The sequence below is a fragment of the Pteropus medius genome, unplaced genomic scaffold (genome assembly GCF_902729225.1).
Source record: "Pteropus medius unplaced genomic scaffold, Ma_sr-lr_union100, whole genome shotgun sequence".
Taxonomy (NCBI): Eukaryota; Metazoa; Chordata; class Mammalia; order Chiroptera; family Pteropodidae; genus Pteropus; species Pteropus medius.
Window position 1 is genome coordinate 9,815,384 of NW_024340701.1, and position 21,861 is coordinate 9,837,244.

Consider the following 21,861-nt stretch of genomic DNA (forward strand, 5'->3'; position numbering starts at 1 on the left):
AGCTGTTTAAATTCTTCCTAGGCTTTGTCATCTGACCTCTAGATTACTCGATTGCATCTAAACAGGAGGAAGAGTGATAGAATCTAAACCCTCCCCTTCCGTAATTCACAAGTTGCAAAACTGGTCTGTCTATGTGTCCACCTTTGCTACAGAAAGAAGGCACCTCAGCAGAATTATTTCTTGAATGCATTAAAGTCATTAAAATGTAGAGCCAGAAAGACTCTTAATTGTAGCTTGAACCTCATTTCATATCAAAGAAATTATCCTAGAGAGACTAAGGGACTTGCTTAAAAAAGAATAAAAAACCAGATTCCGTATCTCTCAGTCCTGTGCACTTTCTATATCACATTGTTCCAGTTTCTTTTTTGTTTTGAGTTTTTTTTGGCATGTGAGGAATTATGTTTCTTTCATCAAAGAATTAGGGGGAGGGGAAGAGACTTTACAGTCATACATCTATTCCTGTGTCTCCTAATCCTTAACTCTTACACACATGGTTTTCAACTAGAAATATTTGGAAACATTGGATGACATTTTTTTTCTTTTGTAGTCACTGTGACTGGGGGGGTGCTACATACATATAATGTATGGGACTCAGAAGTGCTGCAGAATTCAGTAAAATAAATTCTCCTTCACAAGTGCAACAGCCGTCCTGTTGGACAAAAGAAATGATGCACTGACCATCTTCCAGGTATTGTGTTGCTAAATGCTTAAATACATTATATCCCATTTAATGCACACAATAAATCAGGAAGATAAGTACTATTAAAATTTCCATTTTACAGAGTTGGAAACCAAGGACATGCCTGTATGTATGTGTCATGCATATATGCATATATTTATGTATTGGTGTTTTTATAATACAAAGGTACAGAATATCTGAAACATAAAAAAAAGGGGAAAACATTATTCATTTCTCATCACATTAACAGAATCACTTTTGACTTTTTTTGGTGTATATCCTATTATTTCCTGTCAATCTGGATTTTTAAAATAATTAGAATAGTATTTACACAAATGTAAGTTTGTATTCTGAATATTCAACTTAACATTTTAGAAGCATCCCCTCACTGCTATATAGTCTTCATAACCATCATTTTTGAAGAAATTATAATATTCAAATTAGTGGCTATACCATAATTTTATTAAATGTCATTTCTTTAGTCTTTTTTACTCATTAAATGAATGAGAAGAATATTCATGATTTATTCTCTCCTAAATAATCTCTTATATCTTCCTCTCCCGACTTCCTGTAAGTCTTATTCCAAGCTCCAGCTATACTTTTGATAGTTCTAGAATCCCTCTCTTATTCTGTTCATGTATTCCCTTACCTGAAACAGCCTTTGCCCCTTATATTTTTGGTTTTTCTTTTAGAAGAGGTATTACATTCTTTGGAAAGTCTTTTCATGAGACTACTATAATACCTCTGTGTTTGGGTGAACTGTGTGTTCACATCTATCAAAACACTTATTATAAAAAATTTCTACTTCCACTGTAATGGAATGACTGATACTAGACTTGCCTTCTTTAAAAAAAAAAAAAAAACCTAGAAAAATGGACAAATACGTGAAACAATTGTTTTCAGAATTTGGACAACAGGCATAACAAAGCTCTGATACCTGAAAAAAGGAAAACAAATGAGAGATTCCCTATGATTGCCCATCTTTTCACTTAAAGTTGCTCTACAGAATATGGTGCAGTGAGAAAGCGTAAAGAGCACAGCTGTCTTAATGAATTGAGAAGAAAAAGAGATCAGAGATCAGGGAAGTTGCGATGACTAGAATTTACAGAGTAGAGTACTAAAGAAGTGGTAGCTAAATAGAAAAAGATCTCCAGTAAACTGCATAGAAAATCAATGAGATTTGATGAATATTAAGCTGTGAATATATAGAGTAAAATTCTATGAGGCTGGGCAAAGAATGATGAACTACAAACTGAACAATTCTTAGAACTCACAGAGAAGTGGAAAGATATTCAAGTTCCAATAAGTTAGAAAAGAGACATTATTGAATATCTACAGCATACAGTATAAATCTGAGAAGGGTCATAGTATAGTAGTAGAACTAAACTAGTTCTAGAATAAAGACTACTCTAGGTCAGCCATCACAAAGCTTAAAATCACGTCTCAAAAGTACAAACTCATTTTAAAATAACTTACCACTCTTTTAAAAAAGACATCAAAATTGACGCCTGATACAATGACATCACAATGTCTAGCTTCCGATGAAAAATTTCCAGATGTGAAAAGAAGCAGGAAAATGTGGCCCATAACCAGGCTAAAAATAAGTTAATATGAATGACCCAGAGATGACAAATCTAGGCAGGAACTTTAAAGGAATTCCAGGATTTAAAAGAAAACATAATACATAGAAAATTAAAGATTTAAAAAGGAATATAATAGAAAATCTACAGCTAAAAAATATAATATCCCAAATAAAAAAAAAATAATGAGTGGATTTATCAGATTAGATACTACAGAAGAAAAGATGAATGAATTCGAAGACATAGTAAACTGAAATTCTTCCAAAGTAAAGCTCGAAGAAGAAAAAGACTGAAAAAGAATGAATAGTTACAATGACTTGTGGGATAATGTCAAGTCATATAATATATATGTAATTCGATTCCCAGAGAAGAAGAGAAATAATGGATGAAAAATAAAGATGTATGTTATGGACCGAATGTTTTTGTCTCCTCCCACCAATTCCTGTGTTGAGGCCCTAACTCCCAAAATGATGGTGCTATGGTCTGAATGTTTTTGTTCCTCCAAATTCCTATGTTAAAATACTAATGTCCAAAGTGATATTAGTAGGTGGGGCCTTTGAGAGGTGCTTAGGTCAGGAAGGGGAGGTTCTTATGTCATGAGAGTAGAGTCCTCATGAATGAGATTAGTGTTCCTATAAAAGAGACCTCACAGAGTTCCTTATCGCCTTCTTCCATGTGAGGACACAGCACGAAATCTGCGATCCAGAAAAGGGCCCTCATCCAATCATGCTGGCGCCCTGATCTCATTCTCAAATTTCCAGTCTCCAGAATTGTGAGAAATAAATTTCTGTTATTTATAAGTCAGATCTGCATGGTAGTCTTATGCCATCCCTTTATTGGTAACCATTCAAAATATCTATGGTTTGTCATTTTGTTTTGTTTTTTTTTTAATATAAGCAAATATTAATATATATATTTGAATCTTCCCCTCCCTTTCTTAGACAAGTGGTAACATATTATTTAGCTTTCTCTTCCTTGCTTTTTACATTTAGCACATCTTGATGATAACTCTATAGTAATATATAGCAATCTTTATCCCTTTTTTACATCTGCTTGGTGTTCTAATATATGAATGTGTATAGCATGTTCATCTAATTCCCTATTGATGGCATTGGGTTGTTTTCAATGTCATTATCAGTTTATCTTTAAGATAGAGTCTTAGAAGTATAATTGCTAAGTCAAAGAACAAATAAATATGTAGTTTTACTAAATGTTAACTGGTATCCATTCTTTAATTTGCCATTAAACACACTTCCACTTTTTAATGTGCCATCTTCCCCAAAGAAATCTTTCTCTATCCAGTCAAACAAGTCTGACAGTCGAAATTTCTTCCAATCTTCCTTTTATTCCCTGCCACCATTGAAGTAGACACAAAATTTAAATAATTTGCCTCTAGGGATGTTTCAAATTGTGTTCTGGCTTTTAATCTCTAAAGCCACTGCTTTAATTTAAACACTTGTTTACTCTTTGGACATGCTCTCTTATATATCATGTTATCAGTGTTTTGGTGTATAGGAAAGAGTATATAATAGGTATTTGACTTGGTTGGAAGGTCAGGGGATTCTTGCATTAAAAAATATCCTAAACTTATACCTGAGGACTGAACAGGCATTAATAAGAGAAAGGGCATTCCAGGCACAGGGAAAGCATATACTAAGGTACTGTGGTAGGAGGGCACATGAAAAGTAGAAAGAAAACCAATGAATTAGAAACATAAAGAGTAAAAGACAATAAACAGGAGAGATAGATTAAAGCCAGAACATGTAGGGTTTGTAGGCTAGATTAAGGATTTTTAGTTTTATTCTAAAGTATATAGAAACCATTTGAAGATTTTAACCAACAGTTGACACAATCAGAATTGGGGATTGAAAATATCATTTTAGCTTCTGGGTGAACAAAAATTGGAGTACTCCAGGCAAAAGATACCAGTTCACTCTGGTGGCAGTGGTGGTGGCACAATAGACAGATTCAAGAAATATTTTTAAATAGATTTAATATAAATTAAATTAATTAAAATATTTTAAAATCTCTATGAATAGATGGGGCAACTCTACAAATAGTTATGGATTGGTTACGGGGCTATTTCCCTTAATGTTGTTTCTGTTTCTATGACCTGATGGAGAGTGATACCAGCCACTGAAAGACAGCCAAGTAGGGCAGAGTAGAAGGCAGAGTGGAAATAGTGAGTTGGTTTTTTTCAACATGTTGAGACTAAGGTGTAGTTGAGATTCTAAGATAAGATAGTAAGCACCAGATGGAAATAAAGGTCAGAAGAAAGGTCTCTGTTGATGTTATACATTTGTGAGTCATCTGCAAATGACATAATTTGAAATCATGGGTGTATATGAGAATGCCTAGGTATGTCATGAGGAGGGAAGGGCCGAGACTGAGTCCTGAGGACTGACAACATTAACAGCCAGAGAGGGGAGCAAGAGCACGCCAATGTAATAAAGAGCAGCACCTGAGCAGGTTTAGAAGGAAGCCAGGGAAAGAACGTGTGTAAAGGAGAGAATGCTTAGTTGTGTTAATTGCTGCTCATTTTTTTATGAGTTCAAATGAAGTCATAAAACAATAATCATTAGACTGAGCAACAGAAAAGTCATTAGAAACTTCTTACATGGGCAGTGTCAGTGAAATGGTAGAGGTAGAAGCCTAATTAAAGTGAGTTGAGGAGTGACTAGAAGGTGAGAACATTGAGAAAGCTTTCCCTTTAGAGAAGCTTGACCGGGAAAAGAAAGTACAGAAGTGTAGAAATAACTAAAGGACAATGTGCAGTTAAGGGAGGTCTTTTAAAGATGGGAGAGTATTTTGAATGGCATGGGAACAATGCAATAGAGTGAGAGAGATTATTGCTACAAGAAAGAGGGGGAAATAAGGAAGCAAGTCCCTGAGAAGGCCAGAGGGAATCAGATCTATATTGAGGAACGGCTGACAATAGAAGGGACACTTCATCAGGTGAAATAGGAGAGAAGGAAGAGATGAAGGCAGGCACAGATGGGTTTGTTGATCTAGTGATAAGATTATGAAAGAGTGGCCATCTGATGGTTTCTATTTTCCCAATTAAATTTGAAGCAAGGTTGTCAGTTGAAAGTGATAGCGATATGGATAGGAAGTATAAGGACAGCGATTCTATGAAACATATCTCAGAGAATGTGGAAGTGAGCTTACAAGAGAAATGTAGTATGATAGTTGGACAGTGTCAACAGCTCATTTTACTTGTCAATCAGCAGTATTACTATTCCTCTGTATTTAGCATCCTGTCTTGTAAATTAATCCAAATTGATCTCTGCAAGTTTGGTCTGAATTAACTAGACGATGGTTTCAATTCTCCACTTGACTTACTCTTAGCCTGGATCTCTCAAAGCAGAGGGCTTATATGCTCTTATTTTATTAAGGAATACAATCTCAGGGAAAAAGAATGAAGGACAAGGAGACTGAAGCAAAAGAAATGGAGAAGCCAAAGTGAGGACATTATTGTTGCAAAGTACAATTGATTGCTAGAGTCAAAAGACTTTGCTTTTAAGAATTAGGATGTGCTGTATCTCAGACTGCCCACTTAGGAAGGGACAGGGTAGAAAAAAGGAAGATTTTATCTATTGACTGTGATCTCTGAGATCATAGGTTCACCCCTCGCACTTCCAGGTTGCATATGTACAGGTGCATCCAGGCCCCTAGAAGGAAAGAAAGGCAGGGTTAGGAGGTGAAATGCTTTCAAATTAGGCCTGTGTGAACTTTGTTAGAGTCCCTACAGAGCTGTCTGGCCCAGCTGCAGCTAGAATAAGAAACAAATACATCCAAAGAAGTATCTGATACAACTTATAACTGGGAATATAGCTTACGTGATTTGAGTCAAGTAATACTTTAGAAACACGGACAAAAATGGAAGTCAACTAGCTGTTTCTAAAGTTATTAACAAAAGTCGTCTAACCTGGATGGTGAGCTGATCAGAGGTTTTAAGATGCTTTCTACACAGCAGGAGAATTCCAGATTTTGCTTTTGGGCAGACTTATGCAGGAAACAATTTTAAAATTATTATGAAAAGTGTCATGGATTTTAAAGGCTTTTTTTTTTTTTTCTTTTTTTCTTAATCACAAAGCACCCTGTCCTGCCATCTAGTGTTCGCTAGTTTATCAGAGGGAAATTTGCAAGGAGCTGCTTTATCTATTTCTCAACATTTTGTTGCAGACAGTTTCTAGTTATGAGGAACTGCCCCAGGCATTTTACGATGTTTATGTCTCTGCCTCCTACTTCATCCCATTGCTAAATAGCAATAGCTACCCCCATCATTATGAGGACCGAAAACATTACCACACATTTCCATATGGGCCACAGGGCCCCAATCATTGAGAACCATGACAGAAGGGGTTGATGATGAGGAAACTAGGGCTTAGGGAAGCTAAGGAACAAGATCACATTATAGATCAGCAGTGAAGTAGGTACTCAATAAACAAGTCTTTTTCTAACTTCTTTTTCTCTACAGAGGGTCTCTAAGTAACTTTGGCACTGCTTGCACATTTGTAATATGTCACAATTTATAAGAAATTCTATTTTTATATTGTTGTGTTTCATCAAGTGAGGTTCCCTTGTTAAGATTGTCATGCTAACAAAGATAGGATAGATGATAAATCAGAGAAAAGTCACGAAATACAAAGACCATTAAAAGTTTTAGAAAGAGATTGTAGGAGGAAATTTTAAACAAACTAGGCTTTTAGCCTAGAAATTACAGTGAGAATTTGATGATGACCTTGTAGCATGTGAAGGGTTTTTCAAACAGAGAATGGTGTATATGTGCGACTTACTATATAGTCTGAGTTAATATTAGTTAATGGTGATTGCACTGGGATGTCTGTACAGTACTTGAGGGCTTACTAAGCACTTTCATATACATTATCTCATTTTAATAATTTTATAGCATTGAGTTGAGTTAAAAATGTAAATGTTGTATGTATCTCCTTATGTACATATTTAAAACACTAGGAAAGAAAACATTACTGTTAAAAATGAGAGAAAGAATATTGAATATAAACATACCTAATCATCCAGGTTTTAATTAGGTAGGAAGATGGGAATTCGTATGGGCTCATGCCTGACCACGTAAAATGGGTGATACAGGGAGCTGATTAGTTTAATCGAAGTTATATAGGTATGTATTAAAAGATCTGGCTAGCTGAACAAACCAACAAAACATCAATTAAAGTGAAATTGAGTTCAAAGAGAAAGTATATGTGCATGACAAATTGCAGACTTCCAATGAAAACAAACCCCAAATTTTAGAAAACAATGAAGTTAAGATCACAGGATTATAGGGAATATATGAGGCACAATGAAAAGACAGGACAAAGACGATGTAAAAGAAAAGCCTGGAAAGAAGAGAGTTTTGAGGAGAACTCCTTATGGGAACAAAACTGTGTGCAAGCTGCAACCATCTAACTCATTATTTTTAAGGAATTGTTCATTCTTTTACTTATGTATCTTAGGCAAAATTAGTAGAAATGGGCGCCAGATATAAGAGGTAAGAATGATTGACCAAGTATTGTGCATGAATATTAGTTTTCAGAGGTACGTTATCTAACCAAATTTACATCAAGGAATTATCTCCTGTGATGGTGCTTTTTTTAAATTTAGTTTTTTATTTAAGCATAGTTGGTATATAGCCTTACATTGGTTATATTAGTTTCAGGTGTACGAAATAGTGATTTGATATTTTTATACCTTACAACGTGATCACCTGTCACTGTGTAAACTTATCACAATATTATTGGCTATATTCCCCTTCCTCTTTTCACCCATTCTCTCACTCCACCCTCTCCCTTCTGGTAACCATCCCTTTGGGCTCTGTTTCTGTGAGTCTGTTTTGTTTTGTTTGTTTGCTTTGTTTTGTTCTTAGATACTGCATATAAGTGAAACCATATGGTATTTGTCTTTCTCTGCCTGACTTATTTCAGTTAGCATAATACCCTCTCAGTTCATCCGTGTTGCTTTTATATCTTTCTCTTTGACATATTTATTCAACAAATAGAGCACCCACTATGAGTCAGGCACTCTTCTAAGCACTGGGGATACAGCAGAGAACAGAATAAATCTATTCTTGCCCTTGTGGAGATTATTTCTTCATGTATAGGCGGTTGGGAGGGAGGAATAGGAGATAGGAAAAAAAAAACAAAGAAAAAGTGCAGTATGTAAACAGTGATATGTGGTATAAAAATTATAAAGTAGGGAAGGAGGATTGGGATTGTTGGGGCATCAGTGAAAAAATAACATTTATTGCTCAGGATAAAAGAGATGAAAAGAGGGGGACTGAAAACTGCATATAAGTACATTGCCCATTATTATATAAAAATACATTTAATACAATATGCATAGAAAACAGATAAATGGAAATATTCCTAAACAGTAAAGTGATTATCTTTTTGTTTGATGAAATTAGGAGTTGTTTTTAAAATACTTTTATTTATGCTTCTCTATATTTTTAGTTTTTCTATGATTAACATATATAACTCATGTATAACTCATGATTAACATATATCACTCATAGATCAAAAACAATAAAAATTTTAAATTACTTTTCTTTCTAAATATCTCTTTTTTTATCTCCACTAGATAGAATGACATACTTCAGCACAGTGCATCTGTGTTAGATGTATAGAAGAATCACTTTCTAGAGAAATAAAATAAAACCTTCCTGAAATGCCCTATAATATCTTTTCATCATTATTCACATTTCTTTCTATTATAATGTTATCAATTTTTAAAGTTTTGTGCCAAAAGTTCCTGATTTCTCTCTTCTCGTTTACTTAATGCTTAAGCCATTCATAAGATAGTCATCCTCTATTTTCTTGTATTGCTAACTTCTCCTTGGGAAGCAGTGTGGTATAGTGGTTAAGAACCTGGGTTCCAAAGACAGGCAGCCTGGGTTTGAATTCCACCTTGCTACTTACTAGCTCTGTGATTTTGGCCAAGTTATCTAATTTTTCTGTGCCTCAGTTTTTTCACCTAGAAAACAGGTTGCATATAATTCCTATCTCTTAGCTTATTGTGAAGAAAAGTGAGTTCATCCATGTATAGTGCTTAGAACAATGCTTGGTATATATTAATTACTCATTATTTGTCTAAATTTAATTTTCCAGAAGGCAGGGACCACATTTTATATATTTTTCTATTCTTAGCTACAACTAAGCATGGTGCTAGGAAATGCGTCCATTCATTATATATTTCTAGGACCTAACATATTGGAATCAAGTGATATTTGGTGTGGGTGGGAGGAGAATAAAATGTCAAACAGTTTTCTATGTTATGTTTGTAAGCCACTCTGACATTCTTTGAGGTGGATAGCAGATGTGAAAGCTGAGGCTCTGAGAATTTAAACATCATGCCCAAGATCACCCAGCTGTTAAGTGCATGTTTGACTTTTTTCATTGTACTACGTATTGGAAATGATTGTGAATAAATGGATGAGTGAATTTGAGCAGGATCTGGAATTGTCTTTTGAGCTCCTCCTGTGTTTATTTATTTACTGCTGTATTCCCAGAACTTCTCACAGTCCTACTTCACAGGAAGAGCTCAAGTAAGTGAAGGGAAGGACAAAAGAACAAATCAAGGAAAAATAGGCAAAATGATCTTTAAAAAGTTATTTCCAGCCTTAATATCCAATCTCCCACATTCAGTGTATGACAGATTTATGAAAAAACCTTCTATTCAGTACCTGAAGAGAGTGGAGGAAGTAATTCATTACCTATTTGCTACATGTACAAATTCAGGCCAACTGGTACACAACCACCTGCAGTTTTATTTTGATAAAACAAAGAAGTAGTAAGTCTCCAACTGTGCAATCATAAACTTCAGTTGTTCAGCTGTGAGTTCACTGGAATAGGCGAGGGAATTCAAATAATTCTGTGTAGTGTATCTCAAACATATTTTTTTCTTTCTGATCCAAGGAACTTTGAGAAAACACTTTTGTTTATATTTTGGATAATCATATCTGTCCCCACCATCCCAAAATTTAGCCTCAAGCTGGCAAAGGTATACAGGAACCCCTGGAGGGACTATTGCAAATACTTATTTTGATTCAAACTACTCCCCACTTCCTCTTAATATAAGCATGGGAGAAACACTGTAAGTTTAACATAATATTGATTTGTTTTTTAATCAGACATCAACATGATAAAAGCACATTATTACATGAGCAGGATAGAATAAAAAACTGCTTCAAAAATCAGCTGTAAAGATAATTTTCCTTTAGATGAAAAATACCAGATAATTCAGGACTGATCCAATACGTGTCTTTGTAAAGGAAGTTTATATTCCACTGATGCTTATAAAACATGCTTCGATTTATAAAAATACGCTTTTTTGCATGATTTTAGAGTATATAAAATTACTCATACTGGTAATGGCATAATATCATTATATTTTATATAGTTACAATCTCTGCACTCGCACGTACACATTTACGACGTTATAATTAGGTCTGGAACAGGGAGGTTCCCTCCAGGGCTTCCTGTATACCTTTGCCAGCTTTGAGATAGCCAGCAACCTCTGCAAATACTGTGTAGGGAGAATGATAGAAATAGGATGAATGTTAGTCATGGACGATTTTAAAATTTTGTGATCTACTAACACACAGCATTGAGCAAGACATATTTCTCAGTGTTACAACTAGAACCTTGCTACACATGAGGAATTACTAGTGTTTGGTATTATTACTACTTTTATATTAATGTATATAATTATATATAATTTAATATGTATTATTTATATATCTGAGTGTGTAGTTATATGTTATGGTCATAGAACATGTTTTCTTTTCTCTGTCTTGTTTGTTTCCTGTGCTCATTCATAGATAGTGAAAACTGAAGCATTTAATAAGCCTAAAGTTCTATTTTATTAGGATGAAACTTTTTCCTCATGTAATTTTTCTGCATTAGATTAGACTGATGGCAGTGGATTGTAAATATAAAACACTGTCTTTCTAAATTATCTAGTATAAAAGGAATCATGACAGATACATAACTATTAATTATTAACACATAAATACAGACCAACAGACATACCTGTAGGTTATTGCCTGGTCTGTAAATATTTGCATCCCATGTATCCTATACACTTGGTACTATAAGGTAGACATGTGTTAAGGGTGATACAGATGGAGCATATTCCACAATCTGCATATAACATTTGCTTCTTTTTATTTTGAAAGTCACTTCAAATATCCTGCCTTGTGTTTATATTGCTTATGGTTTTTCACACTAGTGTGCTTATAGGGTTGACTCTTGTATTAATCATTTTTTGCTGCAGTAACAAACCCCCAAATTTCAGCGGCTTACGCTAATAAATATTTATTTCATGCTCACAGGCTTGTGAGTTGCCTACAGCTTTGATGGGCTCTATGGTTTTTTTTCAGTCTGGGGCTATCTGAGGAAGCTGCTCTTTTGGCAGAGATCAGGAGCTCAAGAGGCCAAGCCAACCCATGCAAGTATATTTAACTTCTTTGCAAGTATGGGTTTGGGTCACATCTGCTCACATTTCATTGGCCAAAGCAAGTCATATGGCCACACTCCTTATTAATGTAGTGGGGAAGTATATTCTTCCCACTGAGGGTGGGAAAGAATAGGAGAGTAAATATTAGCTGAAAAATAACATGATCTATCATGAGTACGGATTAAAATCCCAAGTCATATCCCTGAGTTACAAAAAGTTAAATACTAAAATATCATTGCAAATTTATTAAAATTTTAATATTTCTTTTACGACTGCTTATAAAGGACATGATTCTTTCAGAGCCAGAGTGAAAATTTAGAGAAGGAAATCTGATATAGTAACTGAATTTAAGGAAGTACAAAACAAAACATATTCATTTCTCTTTGGTGCTTTCTTAGCACCTATGCTTATGTCTAACATGTTTCTTATTTCTATGCTTTCTTATTGTTCATTTGTGAAGACAGGAGCAGTACCTATTATTTTTGCATGCCCAAGGCCTAGTAAAATCCCTGGCACAGAGTAATCACTCAGTGAATGTTTGTTGAATGACCGGATGAATCCATGCATGTAGATAATCCAGAATACAGTAGTTCCTACTTCATCTGCAGTTTCACTTTCTGTGGTTTTAGTTACCCAGTAAATCTCTGTCGGCAAGTATTAAATGGAAAATTCCATAAACAAACAATTTTTAAATTTTCAATTACATGCTGTTCTGAGGAGGATGATGAAATCTCTCACGACCCACTGTGTCCTGTTTGAGTGTGAATCATCCCTTTGTCCAATGTATCGACACTGTATATCTTATTTGTCCACAATCCATTTAATAGCCATCTGGATTAGGAGACTGGCATCTCAGTATCACAGTGTTAGGTTCAAGTAATCCTTATTTTATTTAATAATGGTTTCAATGCCATTCACATAATGTTTATTATAGTATATTCCTATAATTGTTCTATTTTATTAATTATTGTTGTTAATCTCTTACTATGCCCAATTTATAAATAAAACTTTATCATTGGTATACATGTATTAGTTTGATATACCTCAAATATTTTCCCACAGATAATCTATGTGCATGTGCACGTGTGTGCCTATATGTGTGTATGTGTGTGAGAGGAAGGAAGAGAGGAAGAAGGAGAGAGAGAGAAAGAGAGAGAGGAGAGAGACCCGTGAAGTTTTTATACATTTAGAAAATATTTCTAGGTTATTTACTATCCATTTACTATACTACTGATGAAAATCAGTTCTTGAATCAGATTTTCTCCACATTTCTTTCTCTGATTTGCTTATTGGGAAAACTTTCAGAGATTCACATCATGTAGTTGTGAGCCTGTCAGGAGGACTATTACCATAGCAGCATAGTTAAAAAGATTTCAAATAGATTGTTTAATGCCGTGCCATCACAATAAATAGCAGACAATAATATAAAGGAATGAGAAAGCTGATGATAATTCAAAAAAACTGAAGTAGTAGAATGTAAACTGGTTTCTATTACCATTCAACACATGTAATAAACCTTTCAATTTCTGTATAATTGTTGTTAAACTCGCTTGATTCAATTGTGTATTTTTCATGATTCAAATTTCATATTTAGGTCATGAAATATTTTAAAATAAAGTTCATACAAAATTGCATCTTTGCAAGTCATCCAAAAATAATATAGAGCTATCACCTCTACAATTTCCTCTGCTTCCCCAAAGCACAACTTTCCAATTCTGTAACTGGTTTTAGATAGACTAAGCATGTGACAAGAGTACAAAATATTATTTTAATATAGCTACATAAAAGGAAATACAATTTGCTCATGATTTTCACACATGCATATCATCTTACCATAAGAAACGTAATTGTTTATGACCAAACTTTTGAAGACTCAAATGGACATGATTTCTTAGTTCAAGTAAACTTGGCTTTTTTTTAATAGGTTAAGATGTAATAACAGTTTAGAGACTAAATAGATTATCTAAACCACATAGCAAAATCAGCTTGCCTATGAAATATCAGATTTGTAATGAATATTCTGAACCTTTTAATTTAGGAATTTAAACATATTATGGCAGAAACGTAAAGTAATTAAAAATAGTTAACATTTGAAATCTCAAAAGTCTTTGGTTAATGCTGAGAAATATTTGCCATACAATAAGATCAAGTGGTTTTTATGTCATGCTTGACTCTATTCTCAGGATTCTATGAGATACAAACCCAGTTAAAACTCATGATGTAAAGCTATGATGTAGAGCTCCCAACAGTAAAGGAGTGAGAACATGCAAATTCTTGTAGGAATTTATTTTTTTTAATTTATATGCAAAAAATGTTCATAACTCATGGGAAAAAGTAAGGAGCGATTCATAAAACCTTTGGCTAATTTCCATGAAAATACTCCATTTATTGAACAGGAAATAAAGTGTAGAATGTGCTTCTAACTAAACTTATATTTCATTTCTCCAGTTTATAAAAGCTATTCATTCTTCTACTACCAACCCATATATTTCCTCAATTGGTACGTCTCAATGGACTTGACTCTTTAAATAAAGCTCAGTAATAAGTGTTCATGGCACCCTCTTTTATGAAGAGGAAAAAACAACCCCTTTGTAGTACTGATCAATTTCAGTGGGTGAGAATGGTAGAGTTCACTTCCTATGTCAAGAAACTTACCAGAGTGGGATGTTCTTGGTTTAACTGATGCTATGGCAACCTTTTTCAGGTGAAAGCAATGAAAATAAGTAACAAAAATTAAGTAACTTCTTTTTGTGTAGCTTAACAGAGTTTGGCGAAATAAATATATAATGAGGTTCTATTTTAATCCACAAGTTAAAAAATAAGTAACTTCTTTTTAAATTGTTTCATGAGTATGTCTTCTTGAGACGGTCAGCATTGTTTATGAGATGATGCTTTGTAACTAGTATGTTAGGCATAAAAAAATTCTTGAGACTCGAATTGCATTCTGAAAAATTAGCATTTAAATTACCAAAAAAAATTCTCTAATGATAAAAGTTTATAGAAAGTCAAATTGTGGTTATGTGAGAAAAAGCCATATTAAAAGTAATTACGTTTTATTAATGTAAATTAGAATTCGTTTAAAAAAATGCCTCCAAATTTATTTTTTTTCACTGTTCCCCAAACACCTGAAATACATTATAAAAGTCTTGAAATATACATTTAAAAAAATAAACGGAGATACTTAAGGTGATTTATTTTTATTCCCCATGGGAAAGATTTTAAAGCCATATTTTTGAGAATATAGTTGAAGATAGCTTAGACCTCTTTTTTTTTTTTCCTGGAAAAATTCATGGCAGATGCTGTGATAAGTTTTTCATTATGCATTATAATGTTTAGCATTTCTCTAATTTATATCTGTAGTCAAGTGTGCCTGAAATTCAACACAATTTATTTCATAAAATTGTGAGCTTTCAGGCGGATCAAATAATGAAAGAGTATAGGAGCAGGATCATAGCGGGGATACCAATCACATGCTCACTTTCCGAATTCTAGCAAGAGCCCCAAAGTGTCAAATTTGCATGGGGATCTTTTCTTAACATGTTTTGTTCTCCCTCCTCCCTTTTTCTCAGAAATAGGCGGAGCTTTCCAGGGCCCTGGGATGATGACACAAAAAGGAAAAATAAAGTGGGGGGAAAAATGCTGCCTCCAATCTTTTGGCAAGTGGAAGGTGTTCCCAGAGATGGTAAGAATCCCCCAAGTGGTATAAGAAGGCGGAAAGACACTAGAGTTGGGCTATTCAGTTATGGTTAGCAGGGATAACTGCTTATGGCTGTATGTGGACGATGTCCTTCACGTGTTGCCCAGTCCTTTTCCTGAGAAATTTATTTCAAGTTCTGCATTGTAAGGGGCTGTACACTAAAAGAACACAATCATCTTTTTGATTGTTAAAAAAGTGGTTGTCACTGGGAAAATAAAATAACCCCCCAAAAAAATCCCTCCTCCTCAATTTTGAGGATCATGATGGCTGCAGAAGGCTCCAGATGGATAAGCAGTGCTGAGGAGCACTGCGAAATGGAAGAGTTTGGGTCACTTGGGTTCCACGGAGAAGAGAGAAGTCAGAAATTAATAAAACCTCAGGGAAAACTAACTTCCTGTAACATTTCTATCTGTTTCCAAAGCTAGCAAGGCCTGGGGAAAGAAGCGTAAAATTTTAAAGTAAAACTATTATTTTATCTAGAATTTGGTTTATGAAGGACAATATTGTCTTCCTCCAGCTCATACAAATAAATTATTCTAAACAGTAATAAATAAATAAGTAAAGTAGTTTTGTACAAAGGCCAAGTCTGAATTCCCTCTGAACTTGGTAGTGCAAATAGTTTTCCTTCCTTCTTTTATTCATTCACAAAGTGTTTAAAGAATGCCTACAATATAGAAGGCTCAGTAGGACAAGAGGTTGTCAGAAAATGTTACTAATGATAGTACAAATGCAGTAGCTTAATTGTTTATTATGACAAAATAAATCATTCGATTCAAGAGGATTGCTTTTGTGACTCTCTCCAATGGCAAAGGGTAGAATCATGCTAAGTTCTCTAGGAATTGGTAGGGGTGCATGCTATTCGTGTGTAGTAGTACACAAAAAGGAAGAGTTGAGAATCACAATGGTATGGGAATATAACAAAGAATAAAAAGTTTTCATGTTCTTAAGCTTTTGTAGTCATTCTATATCAATAACTGTCCTAGAAAATAATAATTACACAACAGAGATATAGCTATAGCTTAATAGAATGCCAGAGTGAAAGATGAATTCTAGCCAAGGGTGATTAGGGAATACTTGGTGAAGGTGGAAAAAGATGGGCATGATTACATGATATAAGACTTTAAAAGGTAAGATAACCCTTTAATTATTAAACGATACATTCTTAAAACATTTATTGAGAATCTAAGCGCTTGGAATATAAAGATTAACAGGATAAAATCCATGTCCTTGAATATTTCAGACAAGAGACACATACACCGAAAAAGGGAGAAAAAACAATGCCATAGAACAAATATGATGGCACAATATAGTGCTAGAGCAGAAGTGATATTGGACCTTTCAAGAATAAACAGAAGTGATATAGAGCCTTACAGGAATATACAGAAAGAAGCTTTTAGTGTTGCCTGGAAGGGGATAGGTAAATTAAGATAAAGTTATGCCTGAACTGAGATTTCATTCATTTGTTACTCATTCATTCAACTAACATGTATTAAGTGCCTACTGTGTTCACGGTGCTTGCACTCAAGGGATTACTAGTCAAACGGTGGACCAGATATAACAATGGATTTAATTAAGTATAATGTACACAGAATTATTAAAGATAGAATAGTCAAATCTATCTGGGAGGTTGAGGAAAGGCTGCATGGAGGAGGTGGATTTTGAAACTTGTGGAGGGATTTGTTTGGCAGACTGCGATTGAGAGTACCAAGGCATAAAGAAGTTCTAGACAATGAGATCAATCGGAGAAAAGGTATAGCAGTCTAGTATAGCTTTATGTATACAGAGTAGGAAGACATTTTCTATGGTTAGAGCTTTGGGTAAGGAAGACAAGGCAAGAAATTAGGTTGCCAGGGGCCAGATTATAGAAGGCCTTGAATGCAGACTTAAAGACTTTGCATTTTACTCTGTAGACCAATACTTTCAAACCGAGTTCTACTAAGACCCTGAGTTCCAGGGAGGAAGCTCAGGAAGTTAAAGGGCATGCCATGAAGGCAGATTTTAAGGGTCCATGAATTCTAGACTATAGAGTTTTAAACATTAATCTTCAGACAAGTCTTTGAGCGTTTTAAAGAAAGGAAGTAATAAGTTAAAAACTGTTTTAGGAAGATTCATACATCCACAATACCATACCAGAAATCTGGAAGTATCAAATGGGATATGAATCATCCCTTTGTCTTGTCATGCTGTATATGCAACCCACCCATCACTTAGTAGCTGTTTAGGTTATCAGATCAGTTATCAACTATTTTGAAAGAGAGAGAGAGATCCCATTCACATAACTTTTATTGTAATATATTGTTATAATTGTTCTATTTTTATTATGTTATTGTTAATCACTTATCGTGCTCAGTTTATAAATTAAACTGTATCATAGGTATGTGTGTATAGGCACAAAGGTAGTATACATAGGGTTCAGTACTACCTGTGGTTTCAGACATCTACTATGGGTCTTGAAATATATCTCCCATGGATAAGGAGGGACTACTGTGTATTTGTTCATTGTCTGGCTCTTCCACTAAAATGTAACAAAGACTCTCTCCTTCACCTAATGCCTATCAGGCTCCTCTGAGCCAAACTGAGCTCATCTTTGGACATATCCTCAAGAGCCCAGTTATAGCAATAATCCTGCTAAGTCAGTTTAGCCAGGATAATGATCTTCGATATTCAGCAAAATTCATTATTCTTACCATTACCTTGGCCTGCCTTCAGCAAATATCCTGTTAGGTCAGTTTAGCAAGGAATTAACCTCTTTTAGTAATTTTCGTCCCAGTGACCCTCCCACTCTACTCCTTTACTATTAATCATCACTTTATTTTGTCATATTCAGAGTTGAAACCAATTTCTCACTCCTACTACAAAACTCCATTGTGGTAGTTCCTATAATATTACAATAGTCCTGAATAAAGTCTGCCTTATCTTCTTTAACAAGTTCATGATTAATTTTTTCTTTAACAAATGCTAACATCATGAGTGGTAAACAACTCACACTAACTACCATGACAGTCTTAGTCATTACATTATCCCACTGCCTAGACTAGCGCCTAGCACTCAGTAGGCATTCAATACAGCTTTGTTCAGTGAATGAATATATTTAGAACAAGAAACAATATACTCAAAGAATCTGGAAAACTTTAATCAGTGGAATAACTAGTCGATACCAGTTTTAAGACTTTCTGATATTTTAAAATTCAAAAGTGAAAAGTTTACTAATTGATACTTCAAAAAAAGTATTAACACATTTAATTTCACAGAATCAGAACCTCATAGTTAAGAGTCAGTAGTTAAGTAGTTAAGTAGTTAAGTAGTAAAGGGCACCTAATGCAAGCCCACATTCTAATTTAAAAAAGAAACTGAATTCTCTGGCTATTTTTAAGGTCTTTATTCTTGGAGGGAGAATTATTTTATCATTTACAGAGCATTTGGAAATTTTTTAATTACCTAATTGATCTTCAGTTAGCAATAATTAATTACATCAAAGCTTTGTAGTTAATGTTAACAGGATTGAGCCAACAAGCCAAAGTATTAACACCCACTCGAGGTCATTAAAAGTGTATTATAAAAGACTTCAAATAACATGTACACTGTATAGTTTTGTCAAGGGTTTTTTTTAATTCCAAAGCACAATCCTGACAAAAATGATAATCATTTCAAGGTGACATTGGTATCTCCCTAGTCAAACCTCAGCAGTTTAAAAGTATTCAGTATAGATAGGCACTGAATCCTTTCCAGTGGGGAAATAATTGGTTTAACTGATCTAAAAGTGTGTTTGAGCTTTTTTCAGACAAGCTGTCAAGACACACATGAAAGCAAGATTCTAAGAATGCTGTCAGATCCATAATGTTTATACAGCAAAGCAAACAGCCTTTGTTATTCCAATTAATGCATCTGCTCATGGAGGAAATCTGATCCAAAGTGTTTTATTTTTCCTCAGCTACACTGAAAATTACGATGTTGACTCATATTGAAGCAATTTAGAAATGTACTCAACCACAAAATGGAAATAGATTATGTTAAGTTTAATATTTGTTACTAGGGAGGCTGATAAAAATGACATTTCAAAGTTATATATCACATTTTCCTTAAAAGGGTTTTAAGTATTGCCACACATATTGCATCTACTTATCTTTTTCAAGGGGTTGGACCAGGTAATATTCTATCAACCTTACAAACCAATAATAATAAATGTCAAGAGGTAAATGTGTGTAGGGAAAATGTACCAAGATAAGACAGTTTGTTGAGATACCCTGGACTACAGCCTGCAGTACTTTATCGTAATCGTCCTATCTTCTCCCTTTGATAGTTTCATTCTAAAATGGGGAGCGGGATTTGAGAGTTGAATTTCCTAACAAGAGAAAAGAACTTTAAATATAATCTAGTCCAACACTACAAGTTTTACCAATGAGATATGAAATGATCTCTTTAAGGACACACTGCTCAGTGGCTAAGCTGGAACACAAACTAGAGATTTTTGTTTTTAAACAATGTGCTTTGTCTACAAATCATACACCTCTTGTGATCAAGAATAATTACTGAGCTAAATCCAGCAGAGTTTGAGATATTCAGCAGGTAAAATGATTCAATTTTTCAACAAATAAATGACATTTTTTTTTTAAAAAAGAGGGCAAGGGAAAACCATTACAGATTAAAATAGACATAAGAGCCATAACAACAAAATGGTAACTGTAGACTTTTTTGATCCTGATTAGAATAAACCAAAAGTAAAACTATATTTTTAAGAAAATCAAGGGAAATTTTAACATAGAGTGGGTATTCTATAATAGTAGGGAATTATTGTTAATTTTATTAGATGCAATAGTGGTAATATGATAATGCTAAAAAGAAGTCCTTATCTGTTAGAACTATGTATTGAAGTATTTACCAGTGAAGTAATCTTTATGCTTATTTGCTTTAAAACACTTCAAGAAACAAACAAATTTTAAAAATGCAAGGACAGATTGGTAAGTGTTGAAATGTTGATAATCATTGAGGGTAGGGAGTATTTTAGTACTTTACTTCGGTGTATGTTTGAACATTTTCATAATAAAAATGTAAAAAGTAGTAATATTTGGCTTGTATTAATATAAGATACTATTAACACACTTCATTAATTATTGAGTATCCAACTTTCTTTTTATTCTAAGCTGTAGAACAATAACAGAAACACCTTATCATGAATGTTTAAGGTCCAGTATGCTCTGGCTTATGCCTGTATCCAACCTCACTATTGACTACCACACCATGATGGAAAATTATGCTTTGTATTTAACATGTATATACATAAAATAAATCTGCTGTTAACTTTGACTTCTTTTTAAAGTGCTCTTCCCTGTGTTCTTGTTCTTTGATGCCATAGCTTAGAAATCATCTCTTTTATTTCGATTTAACAAATATTTCTGGAATGATGTACCAGGTTCCATTAGGCTCTAGAAATAGCAGATGAAGTATGTTGTTTTTATATATAAAAAATAAAATATTTATTTACATATGAAATATATAAATATATGATATACATAAATTATATATATAATAACAGAATTGACAGGTGCTTTATTAGCTACATGGAAAAAGTGCTATAGGAATCCTGAAGAGAAACATGTAACAAAAAACTTGATCAATCACGTTAGAGGAAGAATAGAATTATTTTTTTATTCTCTCTATAAAAACATGTTACAAAATATGAAAGGCAATCAAAGAATAAGGTATATGGAATAATTAAATAATAAAGTTTCTTCCCCCCTGAATTTGGGGATGTACACCCACATTGTATAAATGTAAGATGTCACACAACCTGCATCTATTTGAGTGCCTATCATTTGTAAGGCACTGTTTGGGGAACTGAGGATACATCAATGAACAAAACAGAGAAAAAAATTCTCTCTTGTGAAGCTTATATTCTAGTTGGGAGAGAAAGACAAAACAAAAGACATAATAAACAAGTAAATGGTATGTTAGAAGTAAGTTGAGGAAGTTAAGGGGATGAAGAATTCAGGGCAGGGAGTATGGGTGAGATAAAACTGCAACTTAAATAGGGTCAGTCAGAGTAGATTGGCCTCACTGAGAAGATGACTCACTGAGCAAAGACTTGAAGGAACTGGTTATTGATAGTACTGATAGAATCTAGTGTAGTACCTTAGGTTAGTGGCACCCAATTATTCTCCTATTCAGGCCCTGCTTTAGAATATTTGAAGTAAAATAACCCCAAAGACCCAGTAGTAAGAGGGTAAAGCAGTAACAGTTGGACTAGGGTTAAGAAGTGAATAGCTGCCTGGGTCACTACTTCTGAGATTGGTACTAAACAACTCAAGGACTCTAAAACATCACTGGAAAATAATAAAGTGGAAAAACTGTATTTACCAGACGTCTTGGGGGAGTGAAATCCTCAAGGGGCATGACTTTTAAGGAGATTCAGTCTGATTAACTGTCAGGTT